The sequence below is a fragment of the Lissotriton helveticus genome, chromosome 3_1 (genome assembly GCF_964261635.1).
Source record: "Lissotriton helveticus chromosome 3_1, aLisHel1.1, whole genome shotgun sequence".
Taxonomy (NCBI): Eukaryota; Metazoa; Chordata; class Amphibia; order Caudata; family Salamandridae; genus Lissotriton; species Lissotriton helveticus.
This window is the reverse complement of record NC_136061.1, coordinates 724688492-724716361: the sequence shown is the minus strand read 5'-3', so window position 1 is coordinate 724716361 and position 27870 is coordinate 724688492. Positions and strand designations below refer to the sequence as shown.

Genomic DNA, 27870 nt, shown 5'->3' with positions numbered 1-27870 from the left:
ATACGGCAAGGCTATTCCCCTAGACTCCTAGAAAGTACAACGCGTTCTTTAAACAAACCAAGCCTCCGGCAGCCCAGGAATTCCCCCTGCTTTTGTTTTGATTTGCACAAGAACTCCTGAAGTCCAGAAAGAACTGTTAGTTCTTAGTGACGTCTTATGTCCAACCTTACGTCAAACCCGGCACCTTTCAGGTATAAATATACCAACGTTGCCTTAAGCAAACACACGGTGGTTTGGAGCAGAGCGGCTATCTACTTGCCCGACGCCCAGCTGATGCGAGAGCCGAAGGAAGCCGACCCTCCCTTGATGCACTGAGAGAGACACTGTCTTTTCTCTTGCCGAGAAATCCAGCTCCGGTGTTTCCAGTCACCCTTGCGGGTTGCTGGGAGATCGAGTCCTGAGAGAGAGATACAAGACCTCCTACATTCTAGAACCAAGGTACGGAGCTGACTAAACCCTTAAGAGATTTCTTGATTCAGATTCTTGGCAAAAACCAACTTAACTTAAACTGCAACTTACTTACTCCTTCCCACGTATTAGGCTTAGGTCAGGTACACCGGGGTAGGCGTATATTAGAAGCACCAGTTCAGTACGTTAGTCAATGTTTTTATGTATGTATATATTTTATCTATTTTAAAGTATCATATGGCTAAGAAACCATATCAATGCTTTTACAGTATTATTTCATAACACTCCTTTTACTGTACGCACTTTACTTCATGATAAGTATTGCAATTGTGGCAATTCATTCCTCTTGCATGAGAAAGAAGACTGCTCAATAAATAGCACCTTTTATTGAAAACGTCCGTCTCTCTATTTCTCTGCACTCTGGTGAAACTAAGTACGCATGATTGACTGAGTGAAATAGTTGTCTATTGTTTTCACACGACTCTAGAGATACACTCTTTATTCTGAGGGAGCAAAGTTGTCATGTTTATGCGGTTGTCAGAAGCTAATCCCTTCTTGTCTAAATCAGGAGAGTTAACTCTTTCCTGAACATTCGAGAAAGTTTCTAGTGACCTCTGAGCTAGCTGGCAAAACTAATTAGGTCTAATATAGTCAGTAGAGACCTAGATGACCTCAGTCCTACGTCTACACTGCTGTCTATATTATTCCGAAACGCAGAGCCTATTGGGAATATAGGAACTACACTACATGGCGCCCATTGTTTGGTAAGGCGATGATCTAACGCAAGACATTAGAGTAAATCAGTCGTGCTTTTTCACACAGACCCCTCTTTCCCGTAAAAACGCCAATAGACATCTGGAGTGGGTAAAAGGTTAATATCCGCCGGAACTTAGTAGGAAGAGATTCCTATGTATTAATTTTTGGTTCAGTCATCGTTGAAGGATACAGTGTTCCAAAATATTGTGCACCTAATCTGTTTCCTTGAAACTTGCTCTGCAAAGCAAAAATAACTTTCTGTCAGTAAAATGCCAGAAGGTGACGAAGAAAGAGATGCTTTAGCAGCTCAACTTATAGCGGATGACACAAGTCTCCAAGATGAAGACCCGAATGCTATCATCATTCCGTTAAATGTAAGAAGAACTATAACTAGAAAATGGAGTATCATCACGAGGTGGTACAGTCATGTTTGTGGTAGAGGCACATGAATATCGGCAGACAGAGGTATTCTATTCATGGATACAATTTCCAGCAGCACACGCTGTGACACACAAATTCCACTATTACAAAATAGAGGAACCTCCGGATGAATACGCTCCTTTCGAGGACGTTGAAATCCCACTAACTTACCAAGAGCACCTGCTCTGGTTTAATGGCGCCCTAAAACATCAAAATCACATCACCAGGCTAGGTGCACTAGGTAGACCAGGAGCCACGTGGCCGGTTCTAGCCAGCTACACACCAGATACTGACATTAAAAAAATGTCAAGTGAAGAACTTTTAGTTAAACTAAAAGAATTAACAAAGGCATACAGACAATTAGTTCAATTGGCAATGGATGATATAACATACCTGCAGAAATTGAAAGAAACAGATATAGCAGAACAACCTCTTGAACTTGCCAGAATCATAGAAAAATCCTATGAATAACTAGGTAGAGATAGTTTGGGTGGGAAACCAGTAAAACCCCAACTACTTGCAAATCCTGAAAAAACATTTATTAAAAATAATCTAAACACTCCAAAAAAGAGTTGGGATGGAAATAAACAATCCACTCCCAAAGAAAAACGATTCCAGTCCAGAGGAAGGTCTCCTCAACGGAGAGATAGATTTCCAGAACGAGGTGGCAAGTCTCCCCAGAGGGAGCCCTCTGAGAAAAGATACAACCTTAGAGATAGGGATAAATTGAGAAAACCTGATAGATATCAAGATGTTGATACACGTCCCTCTCGATCTTTTCAGACTTCCTCACAGAAATCGGAAAGAAGAGGACGGTCAGAACACAAGGAAGAGCACGTCAAGTCCAAAGACAAGGAACCTGCTCATCAAAGTAAAAAATTACAATTTCCAAAGAAGAAGGTAGCCAGTATTAGAATAAACCATGCCGAGGATACTGAGGACACAACTGAAAAACGGAGAGAAGTAACCATAGCTCGCAAGATCTTGATGAATCTTCTGGAGACAGTGGACACAAATGAGTATATTCAAGTGGAAACTGCAGATACCAGAGTTAGCACACCCCATAAATTATACAAAATAACATTACGTAGAGAGGGGGACAAGACTAGAAAAGTAAGGGGCCTCTTTTGGGATAACCTTTCTAAAGGCTATGATATTCTGTTAGCTGAGAAAGACTGGCCACCAGAGTTTGTCAGGGAGTGCCCTCATGGCGAAGAAATGATTATGCCTGCCTTCTCAAATCATATTCCAATTCATAAAAAATACACATTTGCTAGAAAATGGGCAGTAACCCAAGATCCTGCATTATATAAAAATCATGTAGGAGGGGATGAGGATTCTCCTCCTCACAAAATCCAGTTAAAAAAAATCAACCCACTGCACAAAGGCAGTACCCAGTTAAACAAGAAGCTAAAAAGCAAGTCAGGGAGATCTTAGATCAACTTGAATATCAGGGGGTGATTGAAACATGCACCTCACAAATGAACAATCCTTTGTTTCCTGTCTCCAAGCCAGATGATTCATATCGTCTAGTTTTGGACTACAGACACCTAAACTCCTGCTGTAAAACATTTGCAGTACAAGACTCACACAGTGCAGCACTAATGAATAACATCGTGCATAAAAAGTATAAAACGACATTAGATATCTCTAATGGATTCTTTTGTCAAAACATTGCACCTGAAAGCAGGTATTTGACTGCTTTCTCAATAATGGGGTCGCAAAAACAATTCTGTCGACTCCCACAGGGGTTCAAGAATAGCCCAGGATTATTCTCAGCAAGGGTAACAGAGTTACTACAAAAATATGATGAGGAGGCATTATCATATGTCGATGACATCTATCTTACAGATGATGACCTGGAGACTCACTTGAAAAGAGTGAACACCATAATACTTGGGTTCGCAGCTAAAGGGTATAAATTCAACTTTAAAAAGTCACGAATTGCTCATCTAACTGTCCTGTTTTTAGGATATGAACTATCAAGTGAAGGCAAAAGCCTAGCAGACAATTTCTTAGAGAAGTGTGCTGTACTCCAAGCTCCAAAAACGCTGAAGAATTTACAATCAATACTAGGATTCCTGAATTTCAGAAGAACATACATTCTAAATTATGCAGAGAGGGTTAAACCTCTCTATGAATTAATAAAACCTGATTTCAAACCAATCAATTGGACTCAGACACACACAGAAATTTTAAGATCATTACAAACAGACATGTTAACTAAAACAAAACTGCAAACACGCGAAAACATAAGCAACCTTGTAATCCGAGTCATCCCAGGAAGATGCGGATTCACGTACCTAACCTCTAATGAGGGAGAAACAGTACCAATAGCTTACAAATCACATTTGTACACACAAGCTGAAATGAAATTCAGTTCTACTGAAAAAATTCTAACTGCGATTCAAACTGCTGTAGCAAAAAAAAGAGCCCTAGCACAAGGTAAATGAATAATAATCGTTACACCAGTACCAGCCCTAGAAGCAGTAACAAAAGCAAGCATTCCAAATGCTAAAGCACTACATCCGAGATGGATACAATGGGTTAATTCTCTTGCTGCAACAGACGTAATACACGAATTTGATCCTAATTTAAAAACACAAGAATTTCTCCAATATGAATATGAATGTCCTCTGCCGACCAAAATCCTGCCTCTGGAACATTACGGCTGTATAATATATACAGACGGATCAGCGCAACACGCAGTTGGGGGTAAACAAGCTTACAGTGCTGCGTGCGCGATTGTTAAAGGTCGTTGGCACGAAGGAAAATTTAGACCACTGGTCACTAAAACCCAATCTCTAGGAGATTGTACAGCTCAGCGAGCTGAACTACTAGCATTTAAGATGGCGCTTGAAAATACCGATCGCAAAGTCCCCACACTAATAGTGTGCGATTCATATTACTGCGTTCAGTCTTATAATGAATTCTTGCAGAACTGGGTTAAAAATGGCTTCAAAGATGCGAAAGGTGGCACAATCAAGCATAAAACGCTTTGGGAACAAGTAGTTATTTTACAGAAAGAACTACAAAAGACTCACGTGATACATACACTGAGTCATCAACGTGATGGTGTTCACGTTGCGGGGAATTCATTGGCTGATGAGGCCGCGAAGGCAGCTGTGCAAACGGCTTCCGTAGCTGCTATCACCCGGTCAAAAACAAAAATAGACAGCGAAATAATGCAAGCTGTCAGTGCTTCAGTAAAAGATGATAGAAAATCACTCCCGAAAGGCTTTCCAGTAAAGTACTCATACATAACTGATGCGAATAATGTTCCTTTTGCTCGAATCCCTGGAGTGGGGGATAGGGTCATTCCAAACATGGAACACAGGTTAGGACTAATTTTAGCGGTACACGAAGAGCTCGCTTCTGCACATGCTGGTGTTTCCGCCACAGTATCATTATTAAAACAGAGATATTGGTGGCCACGAATGAGGAAACAGACTAGAAACTATGTTCTAGAATGTGAAATATGCAAAAGAATGAAAGTATCAACAGTGAAACGACCAGCACAGACGCCCCTTCTAATCTCAGACAAACCATTGTTTACCTGGACCACTGTGGTCCCTTACAAAGGGATGACAACTATAAAAATATCATGCTCGCAGTGGATTCCTGTACGAGATTCATTTGGATGTGGCCCCAGCGCTCGGCTGACGCCAGAACTGTTATAAAAGATTTGCGAGTCTTTATCGGCACATACGCAATTGGCATGCTACATTCTGATCAGGGTCCTGCGTTTAGCTTTCGAGCTTACAAAGAGGCCATGACTTGCATGGGCATTGCATTGCGGTACTCTTCTCCCTTCCATCCTGAGGGAAATGCGGTAGTGGAAAGAAAAAACCGGGACATAAAGCAATCTATAACGGCGAGGGTATTAGGTTCGGGTGATGGGTGGGTCAAACATTTAACAAGTGTCCAACGTAGTCTTAACAATCTGTCAAGAAATTCTCTAAAAGGTCTCACTCCATACGAACAATTGTTTGTCACTAGAATGCACATCCAGGATCTAGATTGTCAGACTTCAGTGGTAGAAGAAAAAGACTTTGATATCAAAGATCGTTTGGCTGTTTTACAGGACTTAAATGAAACAAGAAGAAGTCTGAGTAATATAAAGTTAAAGCCAACAGCCACTGAAGATAAACCACCTGTCCCAGCAAGACCTGTCTGGATTCCAAAGATTGGGGATCTAGTCAGAGAGAAGATCGCGGTGAAGAAGGAATTTGGGCCTTCTTACAGAAAAGCAGTACCTGTCTTAGCTGTCAGCGGATCAAGATCAGTTGTACTACCGCCCCTTGCTGGTAAAAAGGAGAACCGAGTTGTATCCATCGACCTGGTAAAACCCCACAATCATGTGGCCAATAATAAGTAGTAGGCCCAGTGGACTCCCAAGAAATAGCAGAAGACCAAATCTTGCTATAATCCAAGAGGTTCAAACTGAAAGACTAATCACATTTGATAAACCTGCAGTGAATAAAAAAAGGACTATGCAACAAAGCAATGGCACTTGTGCCTCTTGAAACCCAAATTGCAACAGTTCGTCAAGAAACACATGTCTACAACGATGTAGCCTCAGACTGTGCTAATGAAACAAAGAAAAATCAAGAAGCAAATGAAAATCCGGAAGCAATTCCAACAATTGACAGAACTGCATCTGGCTACTTCATCAATTTCGATGACTTTTCGGAAGATCCAAGTGAGCATGAAGAAACGCCAGCAACAAAAACTTTCAAGGAAAAATTGACTGAACTTTTTCACCAATTAAAAGAAACTTATCTGATTTCACCATGGATTGAATTTTGGATTATGTTAGGTGTACTTTTCCTCCTGCTTTGGCTCATCATGGTTTTATGTTTGGGTAGATTTATTGACGGGAAATACAGTACAATGGACACAGCAAGTCAGAACATCAACTTGGTCCTAAAGCCTCACACATCCTCTCACATCGAGAAAAGAGAACTATCATCAGGGAACATCACAGCCAATCCAATACCCGGTGGTGTAGCGTGGGACAAAACTGATTATGAAATTTTTGGCCCGATTGAGCTCTTGAAATATCTACACCAGTTCAAGGTTTCCTTAAGTGACTTTGTGACACCAAGTACTTTCTCTGATGATTGGGACTTTGAAAATATTAATAATATGATGTCAGATTTAGTAATGTCAGCCAAATTCACAGAACATGATTATTTGCAGGGTTCATCAAATTATGAAGAAATGTACTGTTATAATCATTATGGTCATCGCTATTTGCATAAATCTGCTCAACCTAGAAATGTTTTAAATTATAATCAATGGGAACACTGTCCAACACCGCCAAAAGGCAGTTCAAAAACATTTTATGAGAAATTCAGATACTTCTCAGGGTTTAACACAAGTGATGCAGAAACGTTTTATTTTAGAATGTTAAATAAGACAGGAATGAAAACAATGTTGACAAATACTAGATTGATTTATTCTGAAAAATTTTATGACAAAATGTCTACATTTGGTTTTGAATTTTGGAAAAACAACATTGAAACAAAAACCATCTGGGGTTCAAAAGACTGGCAGGTACAAGGTCTAGAGCCTGCATGATCCCAGGCACAGATAATATTCTTGAATGACACAATTCAGCAAACAACCTGTCTTGGTTTAGGCAAGATAAAAGATTTAAACAAACCGTCTATTCCGAAGCCCATGCCTGATAGTAATAGCACTACAGATGTGGAGAAAGACATATTTCATATTTTACACCAAAGAAGAACAAATCCTGATTGGAAAAAATGGTTGATCTGGCCCACAGACACAAATAACTGTCAAGATAGATTCCTAAACAAAACTCAGGGGTTTAAACAGACCAGGCCAGACCCTAGATACTCCCAGAGACAACATCCAGGGATAGTTACAACATACAGTGTAGGGAAACTCTGCCTCGAATGGCTACAGAAATCCACACTGGCTGAAATTAAGCAACACTTGACTTTACTTAAAGACGGTGCTGACTTGCGTGATTTCATAATGGGACCACGCAAACAGCGTCAAAAATGTTTCATATACGCCGGTATATACGCTGCTTACAACGAAGCTTGGAAAGTAACACAAATTGAAACAGCAGAAAAAATACGAGAAATTGATCGTATAAATTTAGAAAAATCACTTTCTGTTGTGGACAATGGGTTAACGACTCTGTCCTCCAGAATATATTCACTGGACAGTATTGTATCATCTGCTATTGATATAATAGAGCAGGACTTGCTAATGTTACAACATGGCCAGTCCCAATTACGTTCTATTGTACAGCTAGGCTGGACGTTGCAAAACCTGTGTTCAGGCTACATGCCATGGCATTTAATCAAAACAACTTAATTATTCTCTATCTTTAACCTTACTGATAAACAAATCAGTTTGGCACAAAAAGGAGCAGACTATACGATTCTGAGCATTGAAAAACTTGAGAGATTACCATTGACAATGTCAGAGAGACCTGTCATTGAATGGATAATACATGGAAGGATTACAATCCCAACAACTTTCCAGTTTAAGAATTGCCAAAAATATAGACCAGCAGGCCGGTATGAAAGGTTGGGTAAAGGATACATCAAGTCAACATGGAATTTACCTTATACACACAAATGTTATAGTGAAGGGAAAAAAGAGGTATTCCTTAGTGGTAACAATTGTAAAAAATCACTAAGCGGTACACTCCTGTGTCAAGGTATTAACTTGCATGGAACCTGCGAAGGGTCTTCAAATAACCTTTCATGTCACCTGCACGGCACTCCTGCAACACGAATAGAGCCATTTTTTAGACAGCTTTCCAACGGCAGTTATGTGCTAATAAGTGACCACAGCTGTTGTGGCATGTCAAGTCAAGTCAAGTCATAAAATTTGTATAGCGCACTACATACCCAGAGGGTTTCAAGGCGCTTAGGAAGGGGGGGAGGATTATTTGTCAAATATCCACGTTTTAAGCTGCTTTCTGAACGCTAGGTGGTTCTGGGTGAGGCGAAGGTAAGCGGGGAGTGAGTTCCATGTTTTAGCAGCCAGGTATGAAAAGGATCTGCCTCCCATGGTGGTCTTGTTGATGCGAGGTACAGTGGCGAAGGCTTGGCTGGAAGAACGTAGTTGGCGGGAGGGGGTGTAGAAGGACATTCGAGAGTTGAGGCAATCTGGTCCGATGTCGTAGAGTGATTTGTGTGCGTGGGTAAGCAGTCGGAAAGTGATCCTCTTATTGACGGGTAGCCAGTGGAGGTCTTTAAGGTGACCAGAGATGTGTTCGTTGCGTGGGATGTCTAATATGAGCCTGGCTGAGGTGTTTTGGATTCGTTGGAGTTTCTTCTGGAGTTTAGCGGTGGTACCTGCGTAGAGGGTGTTTCCGTAGTCCAGTCTGCTCGTGACCAGAGCATGGGTGACTGTTTCCCTTGTTTCGGAGGGGATCCAGCGAAATGTTTTTCTGAGCATGCGAAGAATGTTGAAGCAGGAAGAGGATACGGCGCTGACTTGTCTGTTCATTGAGAGTGAAGAATCCAGGATGACGCCTAGGTTCCGTGCGTGGTCTGTCGGGATGGGTGCTTTTCCGAGGGCTTCCGGCCACCAGGAGTCGTCCCAGGCAGAGGGGGATGTACCTAAGATGAGGACTTCTGTTTTGTCTGAGTTCAGTTTCAGACGGCTTTGTTTCATCCATTCGGCGACTTCTTTCATTCCTTCGTGTAGGTTAGTTTTGGCGGTGCTGGGGTCCTTGGTGAGAGAAAGGAGCAGTTGAGTGTCATCCGCGTAAGAGATGATGTTGAGGTTGTGTTGGCGGGCGATGGCCGCGAGGGGGCTCATGTATACGTTAAAGAGGGTGGGACTGAGTGAGGATCCTTGAGGTACGCCGCAGATGACTTCAGAGGCCTCGGACTTGAATGGAGGAAGGCGGACTCTCTGGGTTCTTCCGGTGAGGAACGAGGTGATCCATTCAAGTGCTTTTCCTTGGATTCCGATGTTATTGAGGCATTGTAGAAGGGTGCTGTGGCAGACTGTGTCGAATGCTGCAGAGAGGTCGAGGAGGATGAGGGCGACTGTGTCTCCATTGTCCAGTAGAGTTCGAATGTCGTCTGTTGCTGCGATGAGGGCGGTCTCAGTGCTGTGTTTTGCTCGGAAGCCAGATTGTGAGGGGTCGAGGGATTTGTTGGCTTCGAGGAAGGCGGCGAGCTGGTTGTTGACGGCTTTCTCGATGACTTTGGCCGGGAAAGGAAGAAGCGAGATGGGGCGGTAGTTTTTGAGTTCGGTGGGGTCCGCTGTTGGTTTTTTCAGAAGGGCGGTGAGTTCAGCGTGTTTCCAGTCTTCTGGGAAGGTAGCGGAGTTGAAGGAGCAGTTGATGACGTCTCGGAGGTGCGGTGCTATGGCGGAGTCTGCTTTGTTAAAGATGTGGTGAGGGCATGGGTCTGTGGGGGATCCAGAATGGATGGAATTCATCAGGCGGATGGTTTCCTCAGTGGAGATTGGGTTCCAGGCGTTAAGGGTGTTTACGGGGGGAAGATGGTCAGCAGATGGTAGGGTGGGTTGGTTGTCAAAGCTGTTGTGGATGTCTGCAATTTTGTTGTGGAAGAATGAGGCTAGGGAGTCGCAGAGGGCTTGAGAGGGGGTGATGTCGTTGGAGTTGGCCGAGGGGTTGGAAAATTCCTTGATGATGTTGAAAAGTTCCTTGCTGTTGTGGGCGTTGTTGTCAAGTCGATCCTTGAATGCTATTTTCTTGGCTTTTCGGATCAGTTGGTGGTGAGTGTGGGTGGCGCTTTTGAAGGCGTCCTTGGTGCTGGTGGATGGGTCTTTTTTCCAGGCCTTTTCAAGGGAGCGGCAGAGTTTCTTGGATTTCTTAAGATCATCGTTGAACCATGAGGCCTTCTTTCTGCCAGGTTTGCTTTGACGTTTTTTCAGTGGTGCTAAGGTGTCGGCGGTGTTGGATAACCATTGGGTGAGGTTGGCGGCGGCTTCGTTGGCGTTAGAAGAGAGGGCTGGGGAGTTTCGAAGGAGCGATGCGGAGATTTGGTCCGTGGTGATTTTGTTCCAGTTTCTTTGCAGGGTAGGTTGGAGGTGGATGTTGGGTTTTGGTTTGTTGTAGGTGAAGTGAACGCAGCTGTGGTCAGTCCAGAGGAGGTCCGTGGTGTGGCTGAAGGAGACATGATTGCTGGATGTGAAGATGGGGTCGAGTGTGTGACCTGCGATGTGGGTGGGGGAAGTGACTAGTTGTTTAAGTCCGAGGTTGCCGAGGTTGTCCACGAGGGTGGCGGTGTTGCGGTCGTTGATCCTTTCAAGGTGAAAGTTGAGGTCTCCCAGAAGGATGTATTCTTTGGAGGGGAGCGCGTGTGGAGTGATGAAGTCCGTGATGTCTTCACTGAATTTTGCGCGGGGTCCTGGTGGTCTGTAGAGGAGAGTGCCTCTGAGTGTGGTCTTGGGGTCGATGTGGATCTGGAAATGAAGGTGTTCGTAGTTAGCGAGGTTGGCGTCGGAGCTGGTTGAGATGCGGATTGATTTCTTATGGACGATAGCGAGTCCTCCTCCTGTGTGGCTGGTACGGTCTTTGCGAGTAATCTTATAGTCTTCAGGTAAGGCAATGGTGATGTCTGGTGCGGAGGAAGCGTTCATCCATGTTTCCGTAAGGAAGGCGATGTCTGGAGATATGGTGTCTAGTAGATTCCATAGGTCAATGGCGTGCCTGTGGACCGATCGGGTGTTGAGAAGGATGCATTGTAGGTGGTTGGGGTCGGGAATCTGTGGTGTGGTCGTAGCGGAGATGTTGTCGGTGCCGATGAATTTGCAGGAGTAGCAAGAGAAAGGTCCATGGGTGCGTCCAGGAGCGGCTTGGACGCAGTTGGGGGCGCGACCGGGGTTAAGGGCTAGGAGGGAGGCGGCATCGTAGGTAATGCGGGAAGGCTGGGAGACGTGAGGGGCAGGGGGTCTGGCGCTGGGCGCGGACTTGGCGCGGACGGGCGTAGACGGGCTTACCTTTGGCGCACCTTCGGCGCGGCCGAAGCGCGTGGCCGCTGCGCGTGGGTGCATCTGTCCATAAATGGAGAGGGGATGGGGCGGAGCGTGGGAGGGGCAGCAGCTGGGAGGCGGTAGCAGGGAGGAGGGGCGGGCCAGGGGACACACAACAAGATGGAGGGTCAAAGGGCACCGGGGGCTAAAGGCTAAATTTGTTAAACAAACACAGCGCGAGGCTGAATTAATTAAATAAATGCAGCGCGAGGCTGAATTAATTAAATAAATGCAGCGCGAGGCGGAATTAAATAAATAAATGCAGCGCGAGGCGGAATTAAATAAATAAGCAGTTACAGCTCTGTAGTCTCGAAGCGGTACCAACAGCCGGCCAGATCGTCAACAGGAGCTGGGATCAGGGAGCATGGGGGGAGCGACCGTGCTGGATGAGGTCCAGGTGATCACAGCGCGTCAGAGGAGGTAGGGAGCACTCTGTTCGTGGGTGGGAGGGGCAGCAGCTGGGAGGCGGTAGCAGGGAGGAGGGGCGGGCCAGGGGACACACAACAAGATGGAGGGTCAAAGGGCACCGGGGGCTAAAGGCTAAATTTGTTAAACAAACACAGCGCGAGGCTGAATTAATTAAATAAATGCAGCGCGAGGCTGAATTAATTAAATAAATGCAGCGCGAGGCGGAATTAAATAAATAAATGCAGCGCGAGGCGGAATTAAATAAATAAGCAGTTACAGCTCTGTAGTCTCGAAGCGGTACCAACAGCCGGCCAGATCGTCAACAGGAGCTGGGATCAGGGAGCATGGGGGGAGCGACCGTGCTGGATGAGGTCCAGGTGATCACAGCGCGTCAGAGGAGGTAGGGAGCACTCTGTTCGTGGGTGGGAGGGGCAGCAGCTGGGAGGCGGTAGCAGGGAGGAGGGGCGGGCCAGGTGGGCATGGGGCATGGTGCCAGGAAAAGCCTATCTCGTGAGCGTTAGTTCCATGGTCACTTGCTGTATGCAAGTATTGTATCCAAACAGCAATCCAGACATGGAGGCGGCACTATGGCCTTCTTTGAATATCTCTTCTATTCGAATTGATACTTTAAGCAGAATGAAGTCCATTCTTTTACAGACAACTGTGCCTTGGACCTTGTCCAAAGAGACGTATGATCTGCAAGTTGCAATGACAGCAGCAGAGATACATTCCCTATTATCAACAAATTGCCCCCTGCATTTCGTAGAAATGTTAGGTCAAATCTTAAACATGTCTGATACCAGTGGCATCGCACATGTATTTAAGACAATTTTTTCGGGGCTGTTAGCACCCTTTGAAACAATTCTGGGCATTTTCCCGAATTTTGTCCATTCATTTTTCGGCGGCCTGCCTCTTCTTTTGGGACTCGTTGCAGGAATTTTATTTTTGATCCTTCTGCTCTGATACGGCAAGCCTAGCCACAGACAAAACTCCAGCTACAATGGAAGAAACGATCTTAGCAATACGCTACCGAGACTGAATCACTAAAGTGCTCGGATTGGCCCGGCTAAGAGATCCGAGTTCAACCTGGTTTCTTTTATTCAGACCAATCTGGCAAGATTACTTCTTACCTGTGCTTTGATGTCTGCTATGCGGAGAAGAATGCGTGTTGGACATCTGTCTTACAATACCATCAGCAGTACCAATGGATATCGATACTTTGCTAGGTCCGGTAACGACTCATGCAACGTGTTGACAGCATTCGTTGAGACTTCACCGTTACGATTAGGTGGCGGTGAAGTACAAGAGGAAAGCAGCACCAAACAGGTACAACCTTCTGTGAGCATTGCTGATCCCGACATCGATGATAGCAATCATTCTCACATATGCACAATTTCAGCATTTTCAAACTTGGTTGAACTTTCACCTGATGTTGTAGACCAATTTTTGCAAGCCTGTCTGATATGATGTTCTCCCCTGAACAAAAAGAATAACTTTTAAAACAACGAGCACACAGCGTTCCCTAAACTCTGAATTCGGCCTTCAATTGTGCTAAATAAAGCCACTGAAAACATTAGGAACTATTTTTTCCCCTGAAAACGAAAATATTTTTTCCACTTCCAAAATATTTACTTTTTTTTGGCACACAGTAATCTGCTTAAAGTAGAACTATTCTTAGAGAACAGAGCTTCTATTTTTAGAGACACTAGAGACAATATTTTACCTCAGCCTCTAGCACATGTACAGTATTGTAAAAATAGGTGATGAAATGGTCTCGACCTTCTTTTCTGTATTCAGAGCCATTTCATGTGTAATTTTCGCAATTCATTCAGCTAAATTATATATGCATTTAACTGAATGATACCACTGCTTGAAAAACGTACAGTACCAATACTCATTTTTTCGTGTATTTACCATATACCATTTCAAATGCGAATTTTGTATTTTGGGGTGGGTTGTTAAACACACATGCATCGTTATATCTTTAATATTGCTTAGTTTTTAGTAATGATGGACATTAATACGTGGAGTGGGTGTTGTGTTTCTATCTAGGACCCTAATTCGATATTCCTGATTTATGCCCTTATGTGGTTATAATAAATAGTATCCTTATAAAGGCATAAGAATCACATCCATATTTAGTAATAGCCCATGCAGTCCAAATACAGCAAGGCTACTCCCCTAGACTCCTAGAAAGTACAACGCGTTCTTTAAACAAACCAAGCCTCCAGCAGCCCGGGAATTCCCCTGCTTTTGTTTTGATTTGCACAAGAACTCCTGGAGTCCAGAAAGAACTGTTAGTTCTTAGTGACGTCTTATGTCCAACTTTACGTCAAACCCGGCACCTTTCAGGTATAAATATACCAACGTTGCCTTAAGCAAACACACGGTGGTTTGGAGCAGAGCGGCTATCTACTTGCCCGACGCCCAGCTGATGCGAGAGCTGAAGGAAGCCGACCCTCCCTTGACGCACTGAGAGAGACGCTGTCTTTTCTCTTGCCGAGAAATCCAGCTCCGGTGTTTCCAGTCACCCTTGCGGGTTGCTGGGAGATCGAGTCCTAAGAGAGAGATACAAGACCTCCTACATTCTAGAACCAAGGTACGGAGCTGACTAAACCCTTAAGAGATTTCTTGATTCAGATTCTTGGCAAAAACCAACTTAACTTAAACTGCAACTTACTTACTCCTTCCGACGTATTAAGCTTAGGTCAGGTACACCGGGGTAGGCGTATATTAGAAGCACCAGTTGAGTACGTTAGTCAATGTTTTTATGTATGTATATATTTTATCCATTTTAAAGAATCATATGGCTAAGAAACCATATCAATGCTTTTACAGTATTATTTCATAATACTCCTTTTACTGTACGCACTTTACTTCATGATAAGTATTGCAATTGTGGCAATTCATTTCTCTTGCATGAGAAAGAAGACTGCTCAATAAATAACACCTTTTATTGAAAACGCCCGTCTCTCTATTTCTCTGCACTCTGGTGAAACTAAGTATGCACGATTGACTGAGTGAAATAGTTGTCTATTGTTTTCACACAACTCTAGAGATACACTCTTTATTCTGAGGGAGCAAAGTTGTCATGTTTATGCGGTTGTCAGAAGCTAATCCCTTGTCTAAATCAGGAGAGTTAACTCTTTCCTGAATATTCGAGAAAGTTTCTAGTGACCTCTGAGCTAGCTGGCAAAACTAATTAAGTCTAATATAGTCAGTAGAGACCTAGATGACCTCAGTCCTACGTCTACACTGCTGTCTATATTATTCCAATGCGCAGAGCCTATTGGGAATATAGGAACTACACTACAGCATGGGTTGGCATAGTTCATGGACAAATCTATTTCCTAAGCGTAACAAAGAACGCACTATGCATAGTTTGCTTGCTGGTTGAAGAAACAAAATCAGTTGTCTACCCAAGATATTACATATCTCACAACAAACAAACGTAGCACTGTAACCAAATCAGCCACAACATAAACGTTCCATATCCTAGGGGGACTTGAGCCAAAATGGCTGCGGCCTTCTGATGATCTGGTGCAACTCCAATTTCAAGGCCTCATCCTGCTGCGGCAGGCCACAGGCTGTGGGGAACAGTGTTTATACTCAGGCACTGGGAAGATGGTGGTGGCTGTAAGGTCAAAGGTGAAACCAGCTGGCAAGGGTTGGTTAAAGCACAGGAGGGAGAGTGCATGTGATGTGACACAAGATCAAACGGAGGGGGACAGTGCTCCACTCACATGGGGGCAGGGGGTGGGGAGTCCGATCATGGAAACATTGCTGCACTTAAAGGAATCTTCAAGGAGGACAAAAAAAATTGCCATGCCTGTAGCAGGCATTTTAAGGCATTACAGTGTGGGTGGCAACAACAGAAAGCAACTTGAGGACCATTCAGCTTGGGTTGATGAAAGTGAAGAACACATCATGGTGGCTTTTTTTAATTTCCCTTCCTATGTCTTCCTTTGAGATTGCAAAATGTTTACAATTATTGACTGAGGTCTATGTTTTTATACCTCTTTCGATTATGATTGAAATTTTTCAGATTGCTGACCATGGGCCAGATGTAGGTAAAAATATTTTACCACCTCTTAAATACCGAATCATACCGATTCGGTATTTAAGAAGTGGTAAAATATAAGTACCGAGATGTAGGTAAATACAGATGTGCATTTACCGAATCGGTAAAATTCGGTATTTACCGATTCGGTAAATACCGACCGGTAAATGCCCATTCATTCCTATGGGCTTTGAAGCCCATAGGAATGATTGTGAAAATCGGTATTTACCGATTCGGTAAATACCGATTTTCACAAGGGTGCAGGGGGTGTCACTTTGACACCCTCTAGCACCCCCAAAACGGGTTCAGGTGCCATGTGGCAGGCATACCTGCCCTAAGGGCAGGTCTGCCTGTCATATGGCACAGGTGTGCATGCACACATGTGCATGCACACCTGAATCGGTATTTTACCATCAACTTGTATTTGATGGTAAAATATCGATTTTGTAGGGCTTGTGGGACTCAGAAGAGTCCCACCTACATCTCGATTTTACAGATTCTGTAAAAATACCGGTCGGTAAATATACCGACCGGTATATTTACAGATTCGGTAAAATTACCGAAATGGCCTGTTTTCAGGCACCTACATCTCAAAAGCCAAATACCGGTCGGTAACGGCCGAATTCGGCCGTTACCGACCGGTATTTGGCTACCTACATCTGGCCCCATGTCTTTTGTTCTATTGTCAACAGTATTGAATACAAAAATATTTAAACCTTAATTTGGAACAGAAAGCATACAGAGATGAAAATAACACCTTTAATTTTCTTGAGCTTTCCAGCGAACAATCTCATATTACTACTGCCCATGACAGGAACGGATCCAACCAAGGTCAGTGGGAGCCAGGTGACTACCATTCATCTAGGTTTGATCCGTTCCGGTTATGGGCACTAGGCCCAGCTACAAATGTGTCACAACTTATTTATTGGCATAAGTGGGGTAACACTGGGTGGTAGGAATTTTTTGGATTCCTGCAGATTCTGGAAGCTTTTATCAAAAAGATTTGTCATTTCAGGCAAAGTTTGAGTTGTTGGTAAGAAAACCTCATGAGATCCACGCACAGCACACTACTGTGGAATCCTCTGGTTGTCTAGTTTTCAAAAATGTCTGTGGTTAGTAAGTTTCTATGAATGGCGTCAGAGCACGGCCCCAAATCCCACAGCCACCCCATCACTGATCTCTCCACTAAGCGCTTTAGGGTATTTTGTGTATGGTCTCTTGGGCCAACCACACAAGTGGGGCTATCATAGGGAGGCATGTGGGAACTCAGGGTGGTAGGAAAGTGTGGCTCCCAACAGATTTCAGAGGTTTTCGTCACAGAAATGTGAGGAAAACGTGTTTTTAGTCAAAGTTTGTGATTTGCGGGGCATTGTATGTAATAACATTTTTTGGAATCCGCGCAAAGCACACCACCCTGGACTCCTACTGGTATCTAGTTTTCATAACTTTCAGGGTCTGGCAGAGTTTCCCTGGTGACAGCCTGCCCAAAACCAACAAGTGCAGCGATTCACAATTGCAAGTGGGATGATATTGGGAGTTGGCCACACTCTCCTGAACTATATTAAAAAAAACACTCAAAAGAGTCAAATGTGCTCTTGCTTTCCATTGGGATGGGATTCGTATGTCAGAAGAGGAGCTGAAAGACTGACACTTTAGGGGTGAGGGTAGGGCCTGATGTTAAAATGGACCAGACCCACCCCAATATTCATTTTTTTTTTAAAGCATTCCAGCCATACAGTGAACTTTTCACCTCCCCTAGGACAAATCGGGGTCCAAACTCCTGTCTGCTCCTGGGGGGAGGAGGGGCAAAAAGACTAGTTTGTCCTTTTATTAGGGGTGGTCAAAGCTAGAGTGCACCGCCGCACCCCTTTTTTTGCCACAAAGGCATAATCACTAGGGTCAGGAGGCATATTTGTCCCCTCAGGGGGGCGTTTTCGGGCAAGCTCCCCAGTTGGGACAAAGCCTATCTGCCCTGAGGGGACCAGAAAGACACTATTGCCCTTCTGGGGCTGGGATATGGCTCGTTGCCAGGGTAGATCACCCCTTCCTTTTGTTTTGGTACTTTTTGAAGGCCTGCTGTCAGTATGTCTTTCTGCCCCGTGGGGCAAACTGGGATGAATACCTCTAACTACCCCTGGGGGCAGAAAGTCTGACGCCCTTGGGGCCATCTACACCTTAAACAAATACTGCACAAATGCAGTCGCAGGTGTATAGTGGGCTTTCTACCCCCCACCCTCTGTCAGGGTAGATTGGGGGTAATCATCCTAAAGGGGCAGAACGACTGTCACTGCGGAGCCCCCTCAGACCCCTGCCTGCACCACATCTTCCACAGAGCCACCAACTCCATCACCCCTGAGCTGAGACAGCCACCTTCCCAGACAACTGGAAACATGCCAAGATCCACCCGCTGCTGAAGAAACCCTCTGCCAACCCAATAGATCTCAAGATCTTCAGACCTATCTCAGTGCTCCCCTTCCCAGCCAAGGTAATCGAGAAGGCCATCAAACCCCAACCATGTCCTGGACATTTCCCAATCCGGCTTCCGAAAAAAACACTGCACCAAGACAACCCACCTCACCACCCCTGATGACATCCACTCCCTCCTCTATCGGGGCAAAACAGCATCCCTCATCCTCCTGGACCTCTCAGCCACCTTCGACACTGTCTCCCACCGCACCCTAAGCACGACACTCCATGATGCCAGAATCCATGATAAAGCCCTGGATTGGATCCGCTCCTTCCTCATTGGTCGAACACTGCGAGTCAGACTACCATAATTCCACTCAGAATCCACGGCCCCACGGCTCATCCCTGACCCCACCCTCTTCAACGTATACATGGCCCCACTTGCAGCATTCATCAGGAACCATGGACCCAACATTGTCACCTACGCTGACGATACCCAGCTGATCCTCACCCTCACCAATGAACCCACAGCCACCAGAGACAACTTCCACAACACAATGAAGGCCGTAGTCACCTGGATGAGAGATAGCTGCCTCAATCTGAACTTAGACAAGACCAAAGTCCTCATCTTGGGACCCACTCCCTCTTCTTGGGATGACTCCTGGTGGCGCGATGCACTAGGAACTACCCCCCACACCCACGGACCACACACAAAACATCTGCATCATACTGGACTCCTCACTCATAATGAACCACCTGAATAATGTTGTCTTCTCGTCGTGCCTGCTTCGAAAGACCTTCAGATGGGTCCCCAGCAAATCCGAAAAGACGGTCACCCTCATGCTCATCAACAGCAGACACGACTACAGAAGCGCACTTTATGCCATCATCACCCAGAAACTCCTCAGGAAACCACACAATGTTCAAAACGCCGCAGACAGACTGGTCCTCCACATACTCCACTGCAGTCACATCACCAAACACCTGCGAGAACTCCAGTCAACAAAAGGTTAACATTCAAGCTCCTCACACATGCCTACAAAGCCCTCCAGAATGCAGGACCAGCATATTTGAACCACCGCCTCACATTCCATTTACCCACCAGAAACCTCTGCCTTGCCCAACTGGCCCTGACCACCGTCTCACAGATCCGCAAGACCAGGACCGGAGGAAGATCATTCTCCTACCTCGCCACCAAGACCTGGAACACCCTGCCTCTCTATCTCAAGCAAGCCCCATTGCTGACCCAATTCAGGAAGGATCTCAAGACCTGGGTCTTCGACTAAACCCCAGCACCGAAACGGATCAACAGCTCCCTCCCCCTGCGCCTTGAGATTCTCACGAGTTAGTAGTCATGCTATATAAACCATGATTGATTGATTCCTAGTTTGGGGGCTGTGATATGCCCCCAAGCACTAAGGCAGTGAAAGAAAGTAAGACAAGCACATTGGCTCGTTTTACTTTCACTTTAGTGTAATGATGCCAGCATGCCCTGAGCATCATTACACTAAAGCAGCCCAAGTTCAAAATATAATAAAGGAATCCCTCTGGTGCTTTGCACCAGCCGGGCCTTTATTTACCTCCCAGTGTTAGCCAATGACCGTCAGCCGCACTTGGGAGGTAGTGAGGGTGTGGCCCATTGACTGATACCCACACTGAAGGGGTTAATCACACTATAAACACAAATAGTGCAGTAACATTTTTTGCATATATTCATTCAGCTCTTTTAAAATAGAGACATAAGGCATTAAAGCTCCCACACATCAGTGAAGCAAACTCTCAACACCAATCTAGTTGAGTGTATATGATATAATGCCATCTGGGTAATCGGTATAATTTTCTTTACCAATTATGATGACTTTTTATGGCCTGCCAAGCTACTAATTAGGCATGTGCAGAATTGTAATATAGCCTTATAGCCCGCCGTAGCGGGCTATACCGGCTATTAAAGGCCCACTGAATCGTTAAAGGCCCGAGCCGAAGGCGATGGACTTTAACGAGACAGCGGGACTTTAATTGCCGGTATAGCCCTGCTACGAAGGGCTATAAGGCTATTAGAACATTCTGCCACTAGAGGGCAGAATGTTCTAACAAATTAAACAAAGGGTTCTCGAAGCTCGAGGGGATGTAAATCCCCTCGAGCTTCGAGAAGCCTTTGTAGAACATTGGAATGTTGCTCTGCGGGCCTTTACCGGCCCGTAGAAGCAGGGAGCACTCCATTGTCTGCAATGGAGCTCCCAACATTCCAATGTTCTAATTATCATTATAAAAATGTGCAAACTTTATATAATGTAAAATTCACAAAAGTCTTGTGTTGGACTTGGGCCTTAGGGCAGGTTCACCCCTAATCTTTTTGCTTTTATTTATGACCCTGTGTTAGTGATTTCTGGGTCTTGGTGCACTTTTTCCCTGTGTCCCAGAGTAAAGTGCGTGCGTGTAGTATGGCTGGCCTGCCCTCCCATAGGAATGCATGGGGAATGTGTGTGTCCATGTTAGTTCCTGATGCGTTGGGAGTGCAGGCTCGAGTTTAGTATGTATGAACTCGTGAGAATGAATGCTGCGCAATGGTATGTGCGGCTTGTTTGTGTCTAGAAGGGAAGTGCTACTTCTGGACATTGATGTATGTGTGCAGTGAGGGTGCTGGAGCGTGATTGGCTGGAGCTGGCTGGCATGCCAGGCTCCATGAAGTCTGGATGGGTCTGCCCGGTGGTGAGTGTGAGATCAGCATGAGTGATGTGTGGGAGGAGTGCACCTGGGTCCTGGATGGGCTGGGTTTTTCCCCACACAATGCTGGCTCCGCCCCCCTGTAGTTTGTCTAACGACCCAAGCCTCCCCAGTGAATGAAAGGGGTGGTTGGGCCATCAAGGGTACTCCCAAGCCAGCTGCAACTGGTTTCCCCCCACCCTGCACCCTGAAGACAAAGGAATTTACAGTATAAGAAGGGGCTGTGTCCCCTTACAATTGGTTCTCTGTTCTACTTTTGGATCCTTGCCAGAGGGGGCTGTTGCTGCTGCTGGGGCCAGGAGGACCGCCACTTGGACTGTCTCCCTGCCTGGAGACCCAGTGTGCTGGCTCTGGGCCCAGCCTTGCCCCCCTGCCTGCCTCCAGACCTTGCTGGAGCTTTTCTTTTGCCCCTAGCGCTGAAGAGCGCTTCCTTTGTGCTGCCTAGCGCTTCGAGCGCTTTATTTGGATTTCCAGCGCTGGGAGCGCTTTTTCCTTTGCTCATAGCGCTTGGGAGCGCTTTGTGTGCAGCCTGTGCCTACCCGGCATCTGCCCGTTTTATTTCGCCGATTTTTGGCGAGCGAGTGCCCACCTCGCTTTATATTTAATTTTGGACGCCGGTGCCCACCCGGCATTGCCCCGTGATCACCGCCGCAGCCCCGGAGCATTGGAAACCGTTGCCGGGCCGCTGCCTATCGCGACCCGGAAGTTCCGCCTCCTGACCCCCAGGGCCGCGCTGCCATTGGCGGCCCCAGCGGAAGTCAGGCGGCGTGCAGCGGAGACGGGTCCAGGCGGGAGCACGAGAGGAGCAGCCGGCCCCGTCCTCGAGGCTCCCCGAGTGAAGGAGAGCCCTGCGCCGACCCGCCGAGGAGACGCATCTGGCCCAGGAGACCCGGTGAGTACGGGGACAGGGTCCTCTGAGTTTATTTAGGGCGGCCCCGGTTGGCAGCGGGCCGCCCCAACGACCCCGGGCATTTGTTCCGAGTCCCCGTGAGGGACTCCCCGACGCCCCAGTTGTTTCTTGGAGCCCCGAGAGGCTCCAGGCATTGAGAAGGTGACAGAGCGGCCCCGAAAGGCAGCGGGCCGCTCCAACGTGCTTAGTTGCCCCGAGTCCACGAGGGACTCCAACGCGAGGGGCATTAGTCATTGCAGAGCCCCGAGGCTCTGGGGTGCCAGTTGGTCTTGGAGCCCGAGAGGCTCACCGCCCATATCATGTGAGAGCACTGAAGCTCTTGGGTGCCACATTTGATTTGCGAGCCCTGAGAGGCTCGAGGTGCCCTTACTTCACAGAGCCCTGAGAGGCTGTTGGGGGGCACAGTACGTTGGTTAGAGCCCCGAGGCTCCCACACTGGGGTTGGCCCCCTCACCATTGTTCTTGAGCCCACAAGGCTCCAACGTTGCTCAGCTGTTATTTACAACTGTCCAGCACTTAGTGGACAGTTGCTACGTTTAGGCTTTGTGTGTTGTTGGCTGCCTGCGCAGCCTTCCCTGACATTGAGACACAGGGCATTTAAGCCCCTTGCAAGGCCAGTTGGCCTGAGGGACAATTCTAGTGTTGTGCTACAAGCACCCTGCGCAATTTATGAGTTACTGCTTATGTGATTTCTGCGCAAATGTTCTACCTGCACCTCTGAATGTGTTTTAATGTTTCATGTGCAATTGTTTGTTATTACCTTTGCTAAAAGTGACCTGCTTAGGTGATTCTTTGTTTTATTCCCCTTTGCTAAAAGTGACCTGCTTAGAGGAATGTTTGTTGTTACCTTTGCTAAAAGTGACCTGCTTAGGTAATTGTTTATGGTTTATTCCCCTTTGCTAAAAGTGACCTGCTTAGAGGATTGTTGATGTTTTATTGCCTTTGCTAAATGTGACTTGCTTAGGTGATTATTTTAGGTTTCCTTCCCTTTGCTAAATGTGACTTGCTTAGGTGATGGTTTTCCTTCTTTAGGTCCTGATGATAAGGTCCTAGTTCCCTGTGTGATTTCCCTACAGTGTTTAGGGTGGCGTAGGAGGTATTTACCCTTTACCAGTAGTTACTGGTTGTAACCAGTAGTAACCAGTAGTTACTAGTTGCACATTCCATCCTTCTTGACTCTCTGCGGTCCCTTGGTGTGACTGGTACGGCCTTAGCTTGGGTGGCCTCCTTTCTTGGGGAGCGAACCTTTCAAGTATTTTCCGCTAAGGCGGCATCAGCGGTCTGTCCATCAGCGCGGGGTGTCCCCCAGGGGTCAATACTCAGCCCCCTATTGTTCAATATAGATGTAAAACCCTTGGCTAACATCGTTGAGCAGGCGGGGCTGACTCTGTTTTCTTACGCAGATGACACCCAGATTGTCTTCTCCCTATCAGGGAGAGACGAGAATAATCCCTCCGCACTAAAATCTGGCCTCATTCTTGTGGCTGACTGGATGCAGAGAAACTGTCTCAGACTGAATGGGGAGAAGACAGAGGTGGTCATTCTGGGGAAAAACAAGAACCTCTGGGGCCCTCAACATTGGCCAAATGAGATGGGCTCACTTCCTGTGCCCACACATGCTGTACGTAATTTGGGTGTCCAAATTGACGACAAGCTAACAATGAAGCAGCAGGCCACTAAGGTCGCGGCAACCTGTTTTTCTACCCTCAGGTGGCTACAAAAGATCCTATGGATGCTTCCCATCCCTTCCCGTAGAACGGTTGTCCAGGCATTGATAACATCTCGCCTGGACTATGGGAACATATTATATTTGGGGGCTGATGTAGCCACTGTTAAAACATTACAGGTGGTACAAAATGCGGCTGCGCGACTTCTGAAGAATGTTCCTAGAAGAACTTCGGCAGCACCTGCCTTGCATGATCTCCATTGGCTTAAGGTCGCTAGTCACATAAAGTTTAGGACACTGTGCTACATGTTCAGAATAAAGGAAGGCACTGCACCTACATACCTACAAAAGCTGGTGCAACCTTACAGTCCCAAACGTACTTTGCGATCCTCGGAAATTGGAAATTTCATTGTACCAAGATTTAAGCTGGTAAGGATGGGGGGACGCTCCTTTTCCTATCTTGGTCCTAAATATTGGAATGCCCTTCCTACAGCCCTTAAATTAGAGACCAGTCTTCTTCGCTTTCGCAGAACACTGAAAACGCTGTTGTTCACATAAATAGTTGGTTCCTGTATGATGGCTTATCTGACATCTTCTTCTTCAGTCTATCCCTAGCGCCGGGAAACCCACTGTGGGTAGCTGTGCGCGGTAAAAAGTTCAAATAAATAAATAAAATAAAATAAATAAATGCTACATTTACTATTTCTGTGTTACAGTCATATGTTTATGTGCTAAATGTTATACCTACAAGTATTATTTCTAAAAAGTGCATACCCCTGACAGTGGTCCAGGTGGCCCTGTCCTGTACATAATCCCTTGAAAATCTTGCCGTGCCTGTTGGCACATTGTAAAGTGTGTGTGTTATCTAATGTGTTTTTATTATTATAATACAAAGGCTATTTTTGATATAACCTTGTGTGGAGTTTCCTTTGTGGTGGGCCTAGGGTGTTGTCGCTGGGGTGCGCGCGCAAACGCTTTACACATCGCCTCTGAGATTAGCCTTGCTGCTCGCGCCACGTTACCTAGAGGGTGAGCAGGGGTTATCTTGGTGTGTAACTCCCTTGCCCTGACTTAGAAATGGTGATCCCTGACTGACTTTGGCGTGAGCCTTGGCCGCCCGGGGGTCCCGTTTCTAACATCTTGAAATTTGACAGTATGCAATTTATTTTTTGCAAGTAGGACCACTCTTCTTGTGGTATCTCCTATGACTTCGTATGTGAGGTATGAGCTTGGGTGATAACAATTAATGCAAGTTACGTTTGAACCACATATCATGCCATTTACGCAATTTTTTGTAGTTCGCAGAAATTCATGCATTAAAAACCCTGTGTGATTTTCCGCACTCCTACTTCTTATCTGCCAAGAGATACCATTTTTAGATTGAGCATTCGTGATGTCTTGTATAAACTTTAGTATATACTTATATTTGTATGTACTTTGTGGGCTCTGGAGATCAGCCCTAGGACTTGTCTGCTTCCGCTTAGGGACTTTTTTCTGTTCAACTGACCCTATTTAACTGTCTTGACAGAAAACGAACATCAGAGGTCAGTAAAATACCAGAATCACTTTAGCATTCTCTAGATTCCAGTCCATAGAAATTGTCTTCCACGAGCAACCGTAGACAATAATATTTTTTTCAAATCTTGTATTTTCAGTGATACGACCACCGCAGGACCTGATTTTATATTAAATAGAGAGCTTTGGACTATACCATTTCCCACTGAAAGGGTAATATTTCTCTCTCCCATACCTGGTGTGTCACGCAGTTTGGTGCTTACTTTCCCTGCAAGTACAGTAGATGTTTCAGCACCCAGGCTTAATGTGCTGCACAGCTAAATACATATAAGGTCCCAAAGGCGAGACCGATTGCATTGTAAATGCTTGTTTTTTGTTCCTGCAGTGCACTCCCCACTCAGAAACCGTCTTTATTGTAAGTCTTAGCAGATGTCAGTGCTCCATATTCGAATAGTATCCTGGCGTTTTTACTCCATTTTGACCCCTTGTATTACAGACCTTTACTGCGGAGCCAATCACTGTAATTTTCTGCCTTGCCTCTGACCCTGAGTCACATCTGGATGCTTGGAACCCACGTGTTTCCCCCTTCAGTGAAGCTTTTAAGTTCAATCGACAGCAAAGAAACAGCTGCTTCCTTCATGCTGACCTGAGGCTGCAGTTGTTAGAAATACCTCTGCTTTTTTTCCGCCAGAGTTATGTTATTTTTTCTCATCACATACATGGGAATTACCTTGTAAATTACACGAATTCACTGCCATGAATCATACGTTAGTGTTTCATATTTCAAATTATACAGCGGTGATCAGATTAGAAAGTCTGAGAGCTTTCTACTCTAAGCCTCGCAGACTGCAAACCTTGCCAAAGTCAGCAGAAGTTCAATCATTATAAATATAATGTTTGTATAATTATATGACCAGTATCAATATTTGTAAGATTTCAATGTGATCATTTCTTACAGCTTAAAAAGGCTGTTAACTAGTGTTTGAGCCTCATGTTCTCTCAGCAACGCCAGAAGTGAAGCTAACATGTGTTACATGAACACAAACAGAGCTGGCTTCGGGGTGCAGCTTCCGTGGTACTTTTTTATCCAAGAGCCAGCATTTTTTTTGTGATCTGATACCCATTCTTGTTTGTCATTACCATTAAAAACATCTAGAACCACTGCCAATTTAAAATTGCATTTAGGGCTACATGAAATAGTATTCCTGCAGTGCCCTTTTACATACTCTTACATGCATTGCTTAATTTGAGCCAGGGGTGCCAAGTGGGACCCACCGGTACTCAGGCCTTAATTTTCATTGTTCGACTATGACTTCGATCAAAAAAGAGAAAGGCAGAAAAGGGGAAGAGACGAGGGGAAGAGAAAGACTGAAAACTAGTGATAAAGGGTTAGATCAGAGATGAAAAAGAGCATGTGAGAGTGGGATAAAGGGACAGGAAGTGCATGTGATGGATAAAAGGGACTCAAGGTGGAATTACTACTTGGTATTCAGCAACCCCGATATTACACAGCAGACCCCCAAGGAAGGTATTGGGTCCTGGCATTCATTCTTCTACAAATAAAACAGTGCTTACATGCTGTAGTGAACTTGCCCCAAAACATCTACCAGGTGCGTATTCAAGAGTAATTATTAGAAATCTAAAGGACTGTGATTTCTTCTTTACACTTTTACTAATAAAGAGTGGGGCGTTTCGGGCCCGTTCACGAAGGCATCAACAGTACCTAACAGACTCCCCTTGTAGTACTGTTTCCCACACTCAGCAATGACTTTGTGACAAGGCCTTGTATATCTACGGACAGCGTCGGAAGCCTTTAAATGCTGCTCTGCTAGCTGATGGGAGCTGTCACTGACGCTTCCTGTGCCATAACTGTTTTAGACCGACCGGAATGGTGCAATCGGTGCACGTGATTACTTGTTCTTCAGTCTTTGACATCCCTGTGTGAGAGAATTCTGCAGTGCCAATTCAGCACTGCCAGTGTCGTAAAGCAGTGCGGTCAGTGCTTCTGAACTTCTACTTGTCATTTGGTGCGTTTTGAAACCTGCAACAGTGGCAGGTTTTCAGGCATGCTCCTGCTACATTTTTATTACTTAAATATTTTGGATGTCAGAAAATGTAGACCAATATTTTAGTAAGACAAACTGAGAAAGTACACATGTATGCATTTTTTTCCTCGATGGAGGCAATATATTTGTAAATCAAGGAACCACTTCCCTTCACACCCCTAACCATTTTACCTTTCACAACCTGGAAAGGGGTTTACTTTTGCCTCCACTATTAATAAAAGTACATCTTTGCATGTGTGAGTTAAACTTACAAGTGCAAATATTTTGAGAAAATATGGTCTTCAGATTTGGATCGTTTGAAGTATTTTTAATTGATTGGCATGAGTTTCTTTTTCCTTTTACAATTTCTGTGAGTGTTTCCATTCATTCCTTCTGTTTATTTTGATTCTCTTCCAAATTTTTTTACTGGTCTTCTAACATCTCAAGCTTACATTTCCATGCTTACCCTCCAGAAGCTTCAAACGCAGAGAGGCATAGAAAAACTCTATGGGTAGATGCATCATTGTTGCCGTTTGCGATTCCTAAA

General features: G+C 45.3%; 1 protein-coding gene across 2 annotated transcripts in view; it reads right to left on the bottom strand.

Annotated features, from left to right (window-relative positions):
- The window catches only part of SPON1 (spondin 1), a 1249069-nt gene that overhangs the window by 1083322 nt on the left and 137877 nt on the right, over nt 1–27870 (bottom strand). The window lies entirely within an intron of this gene.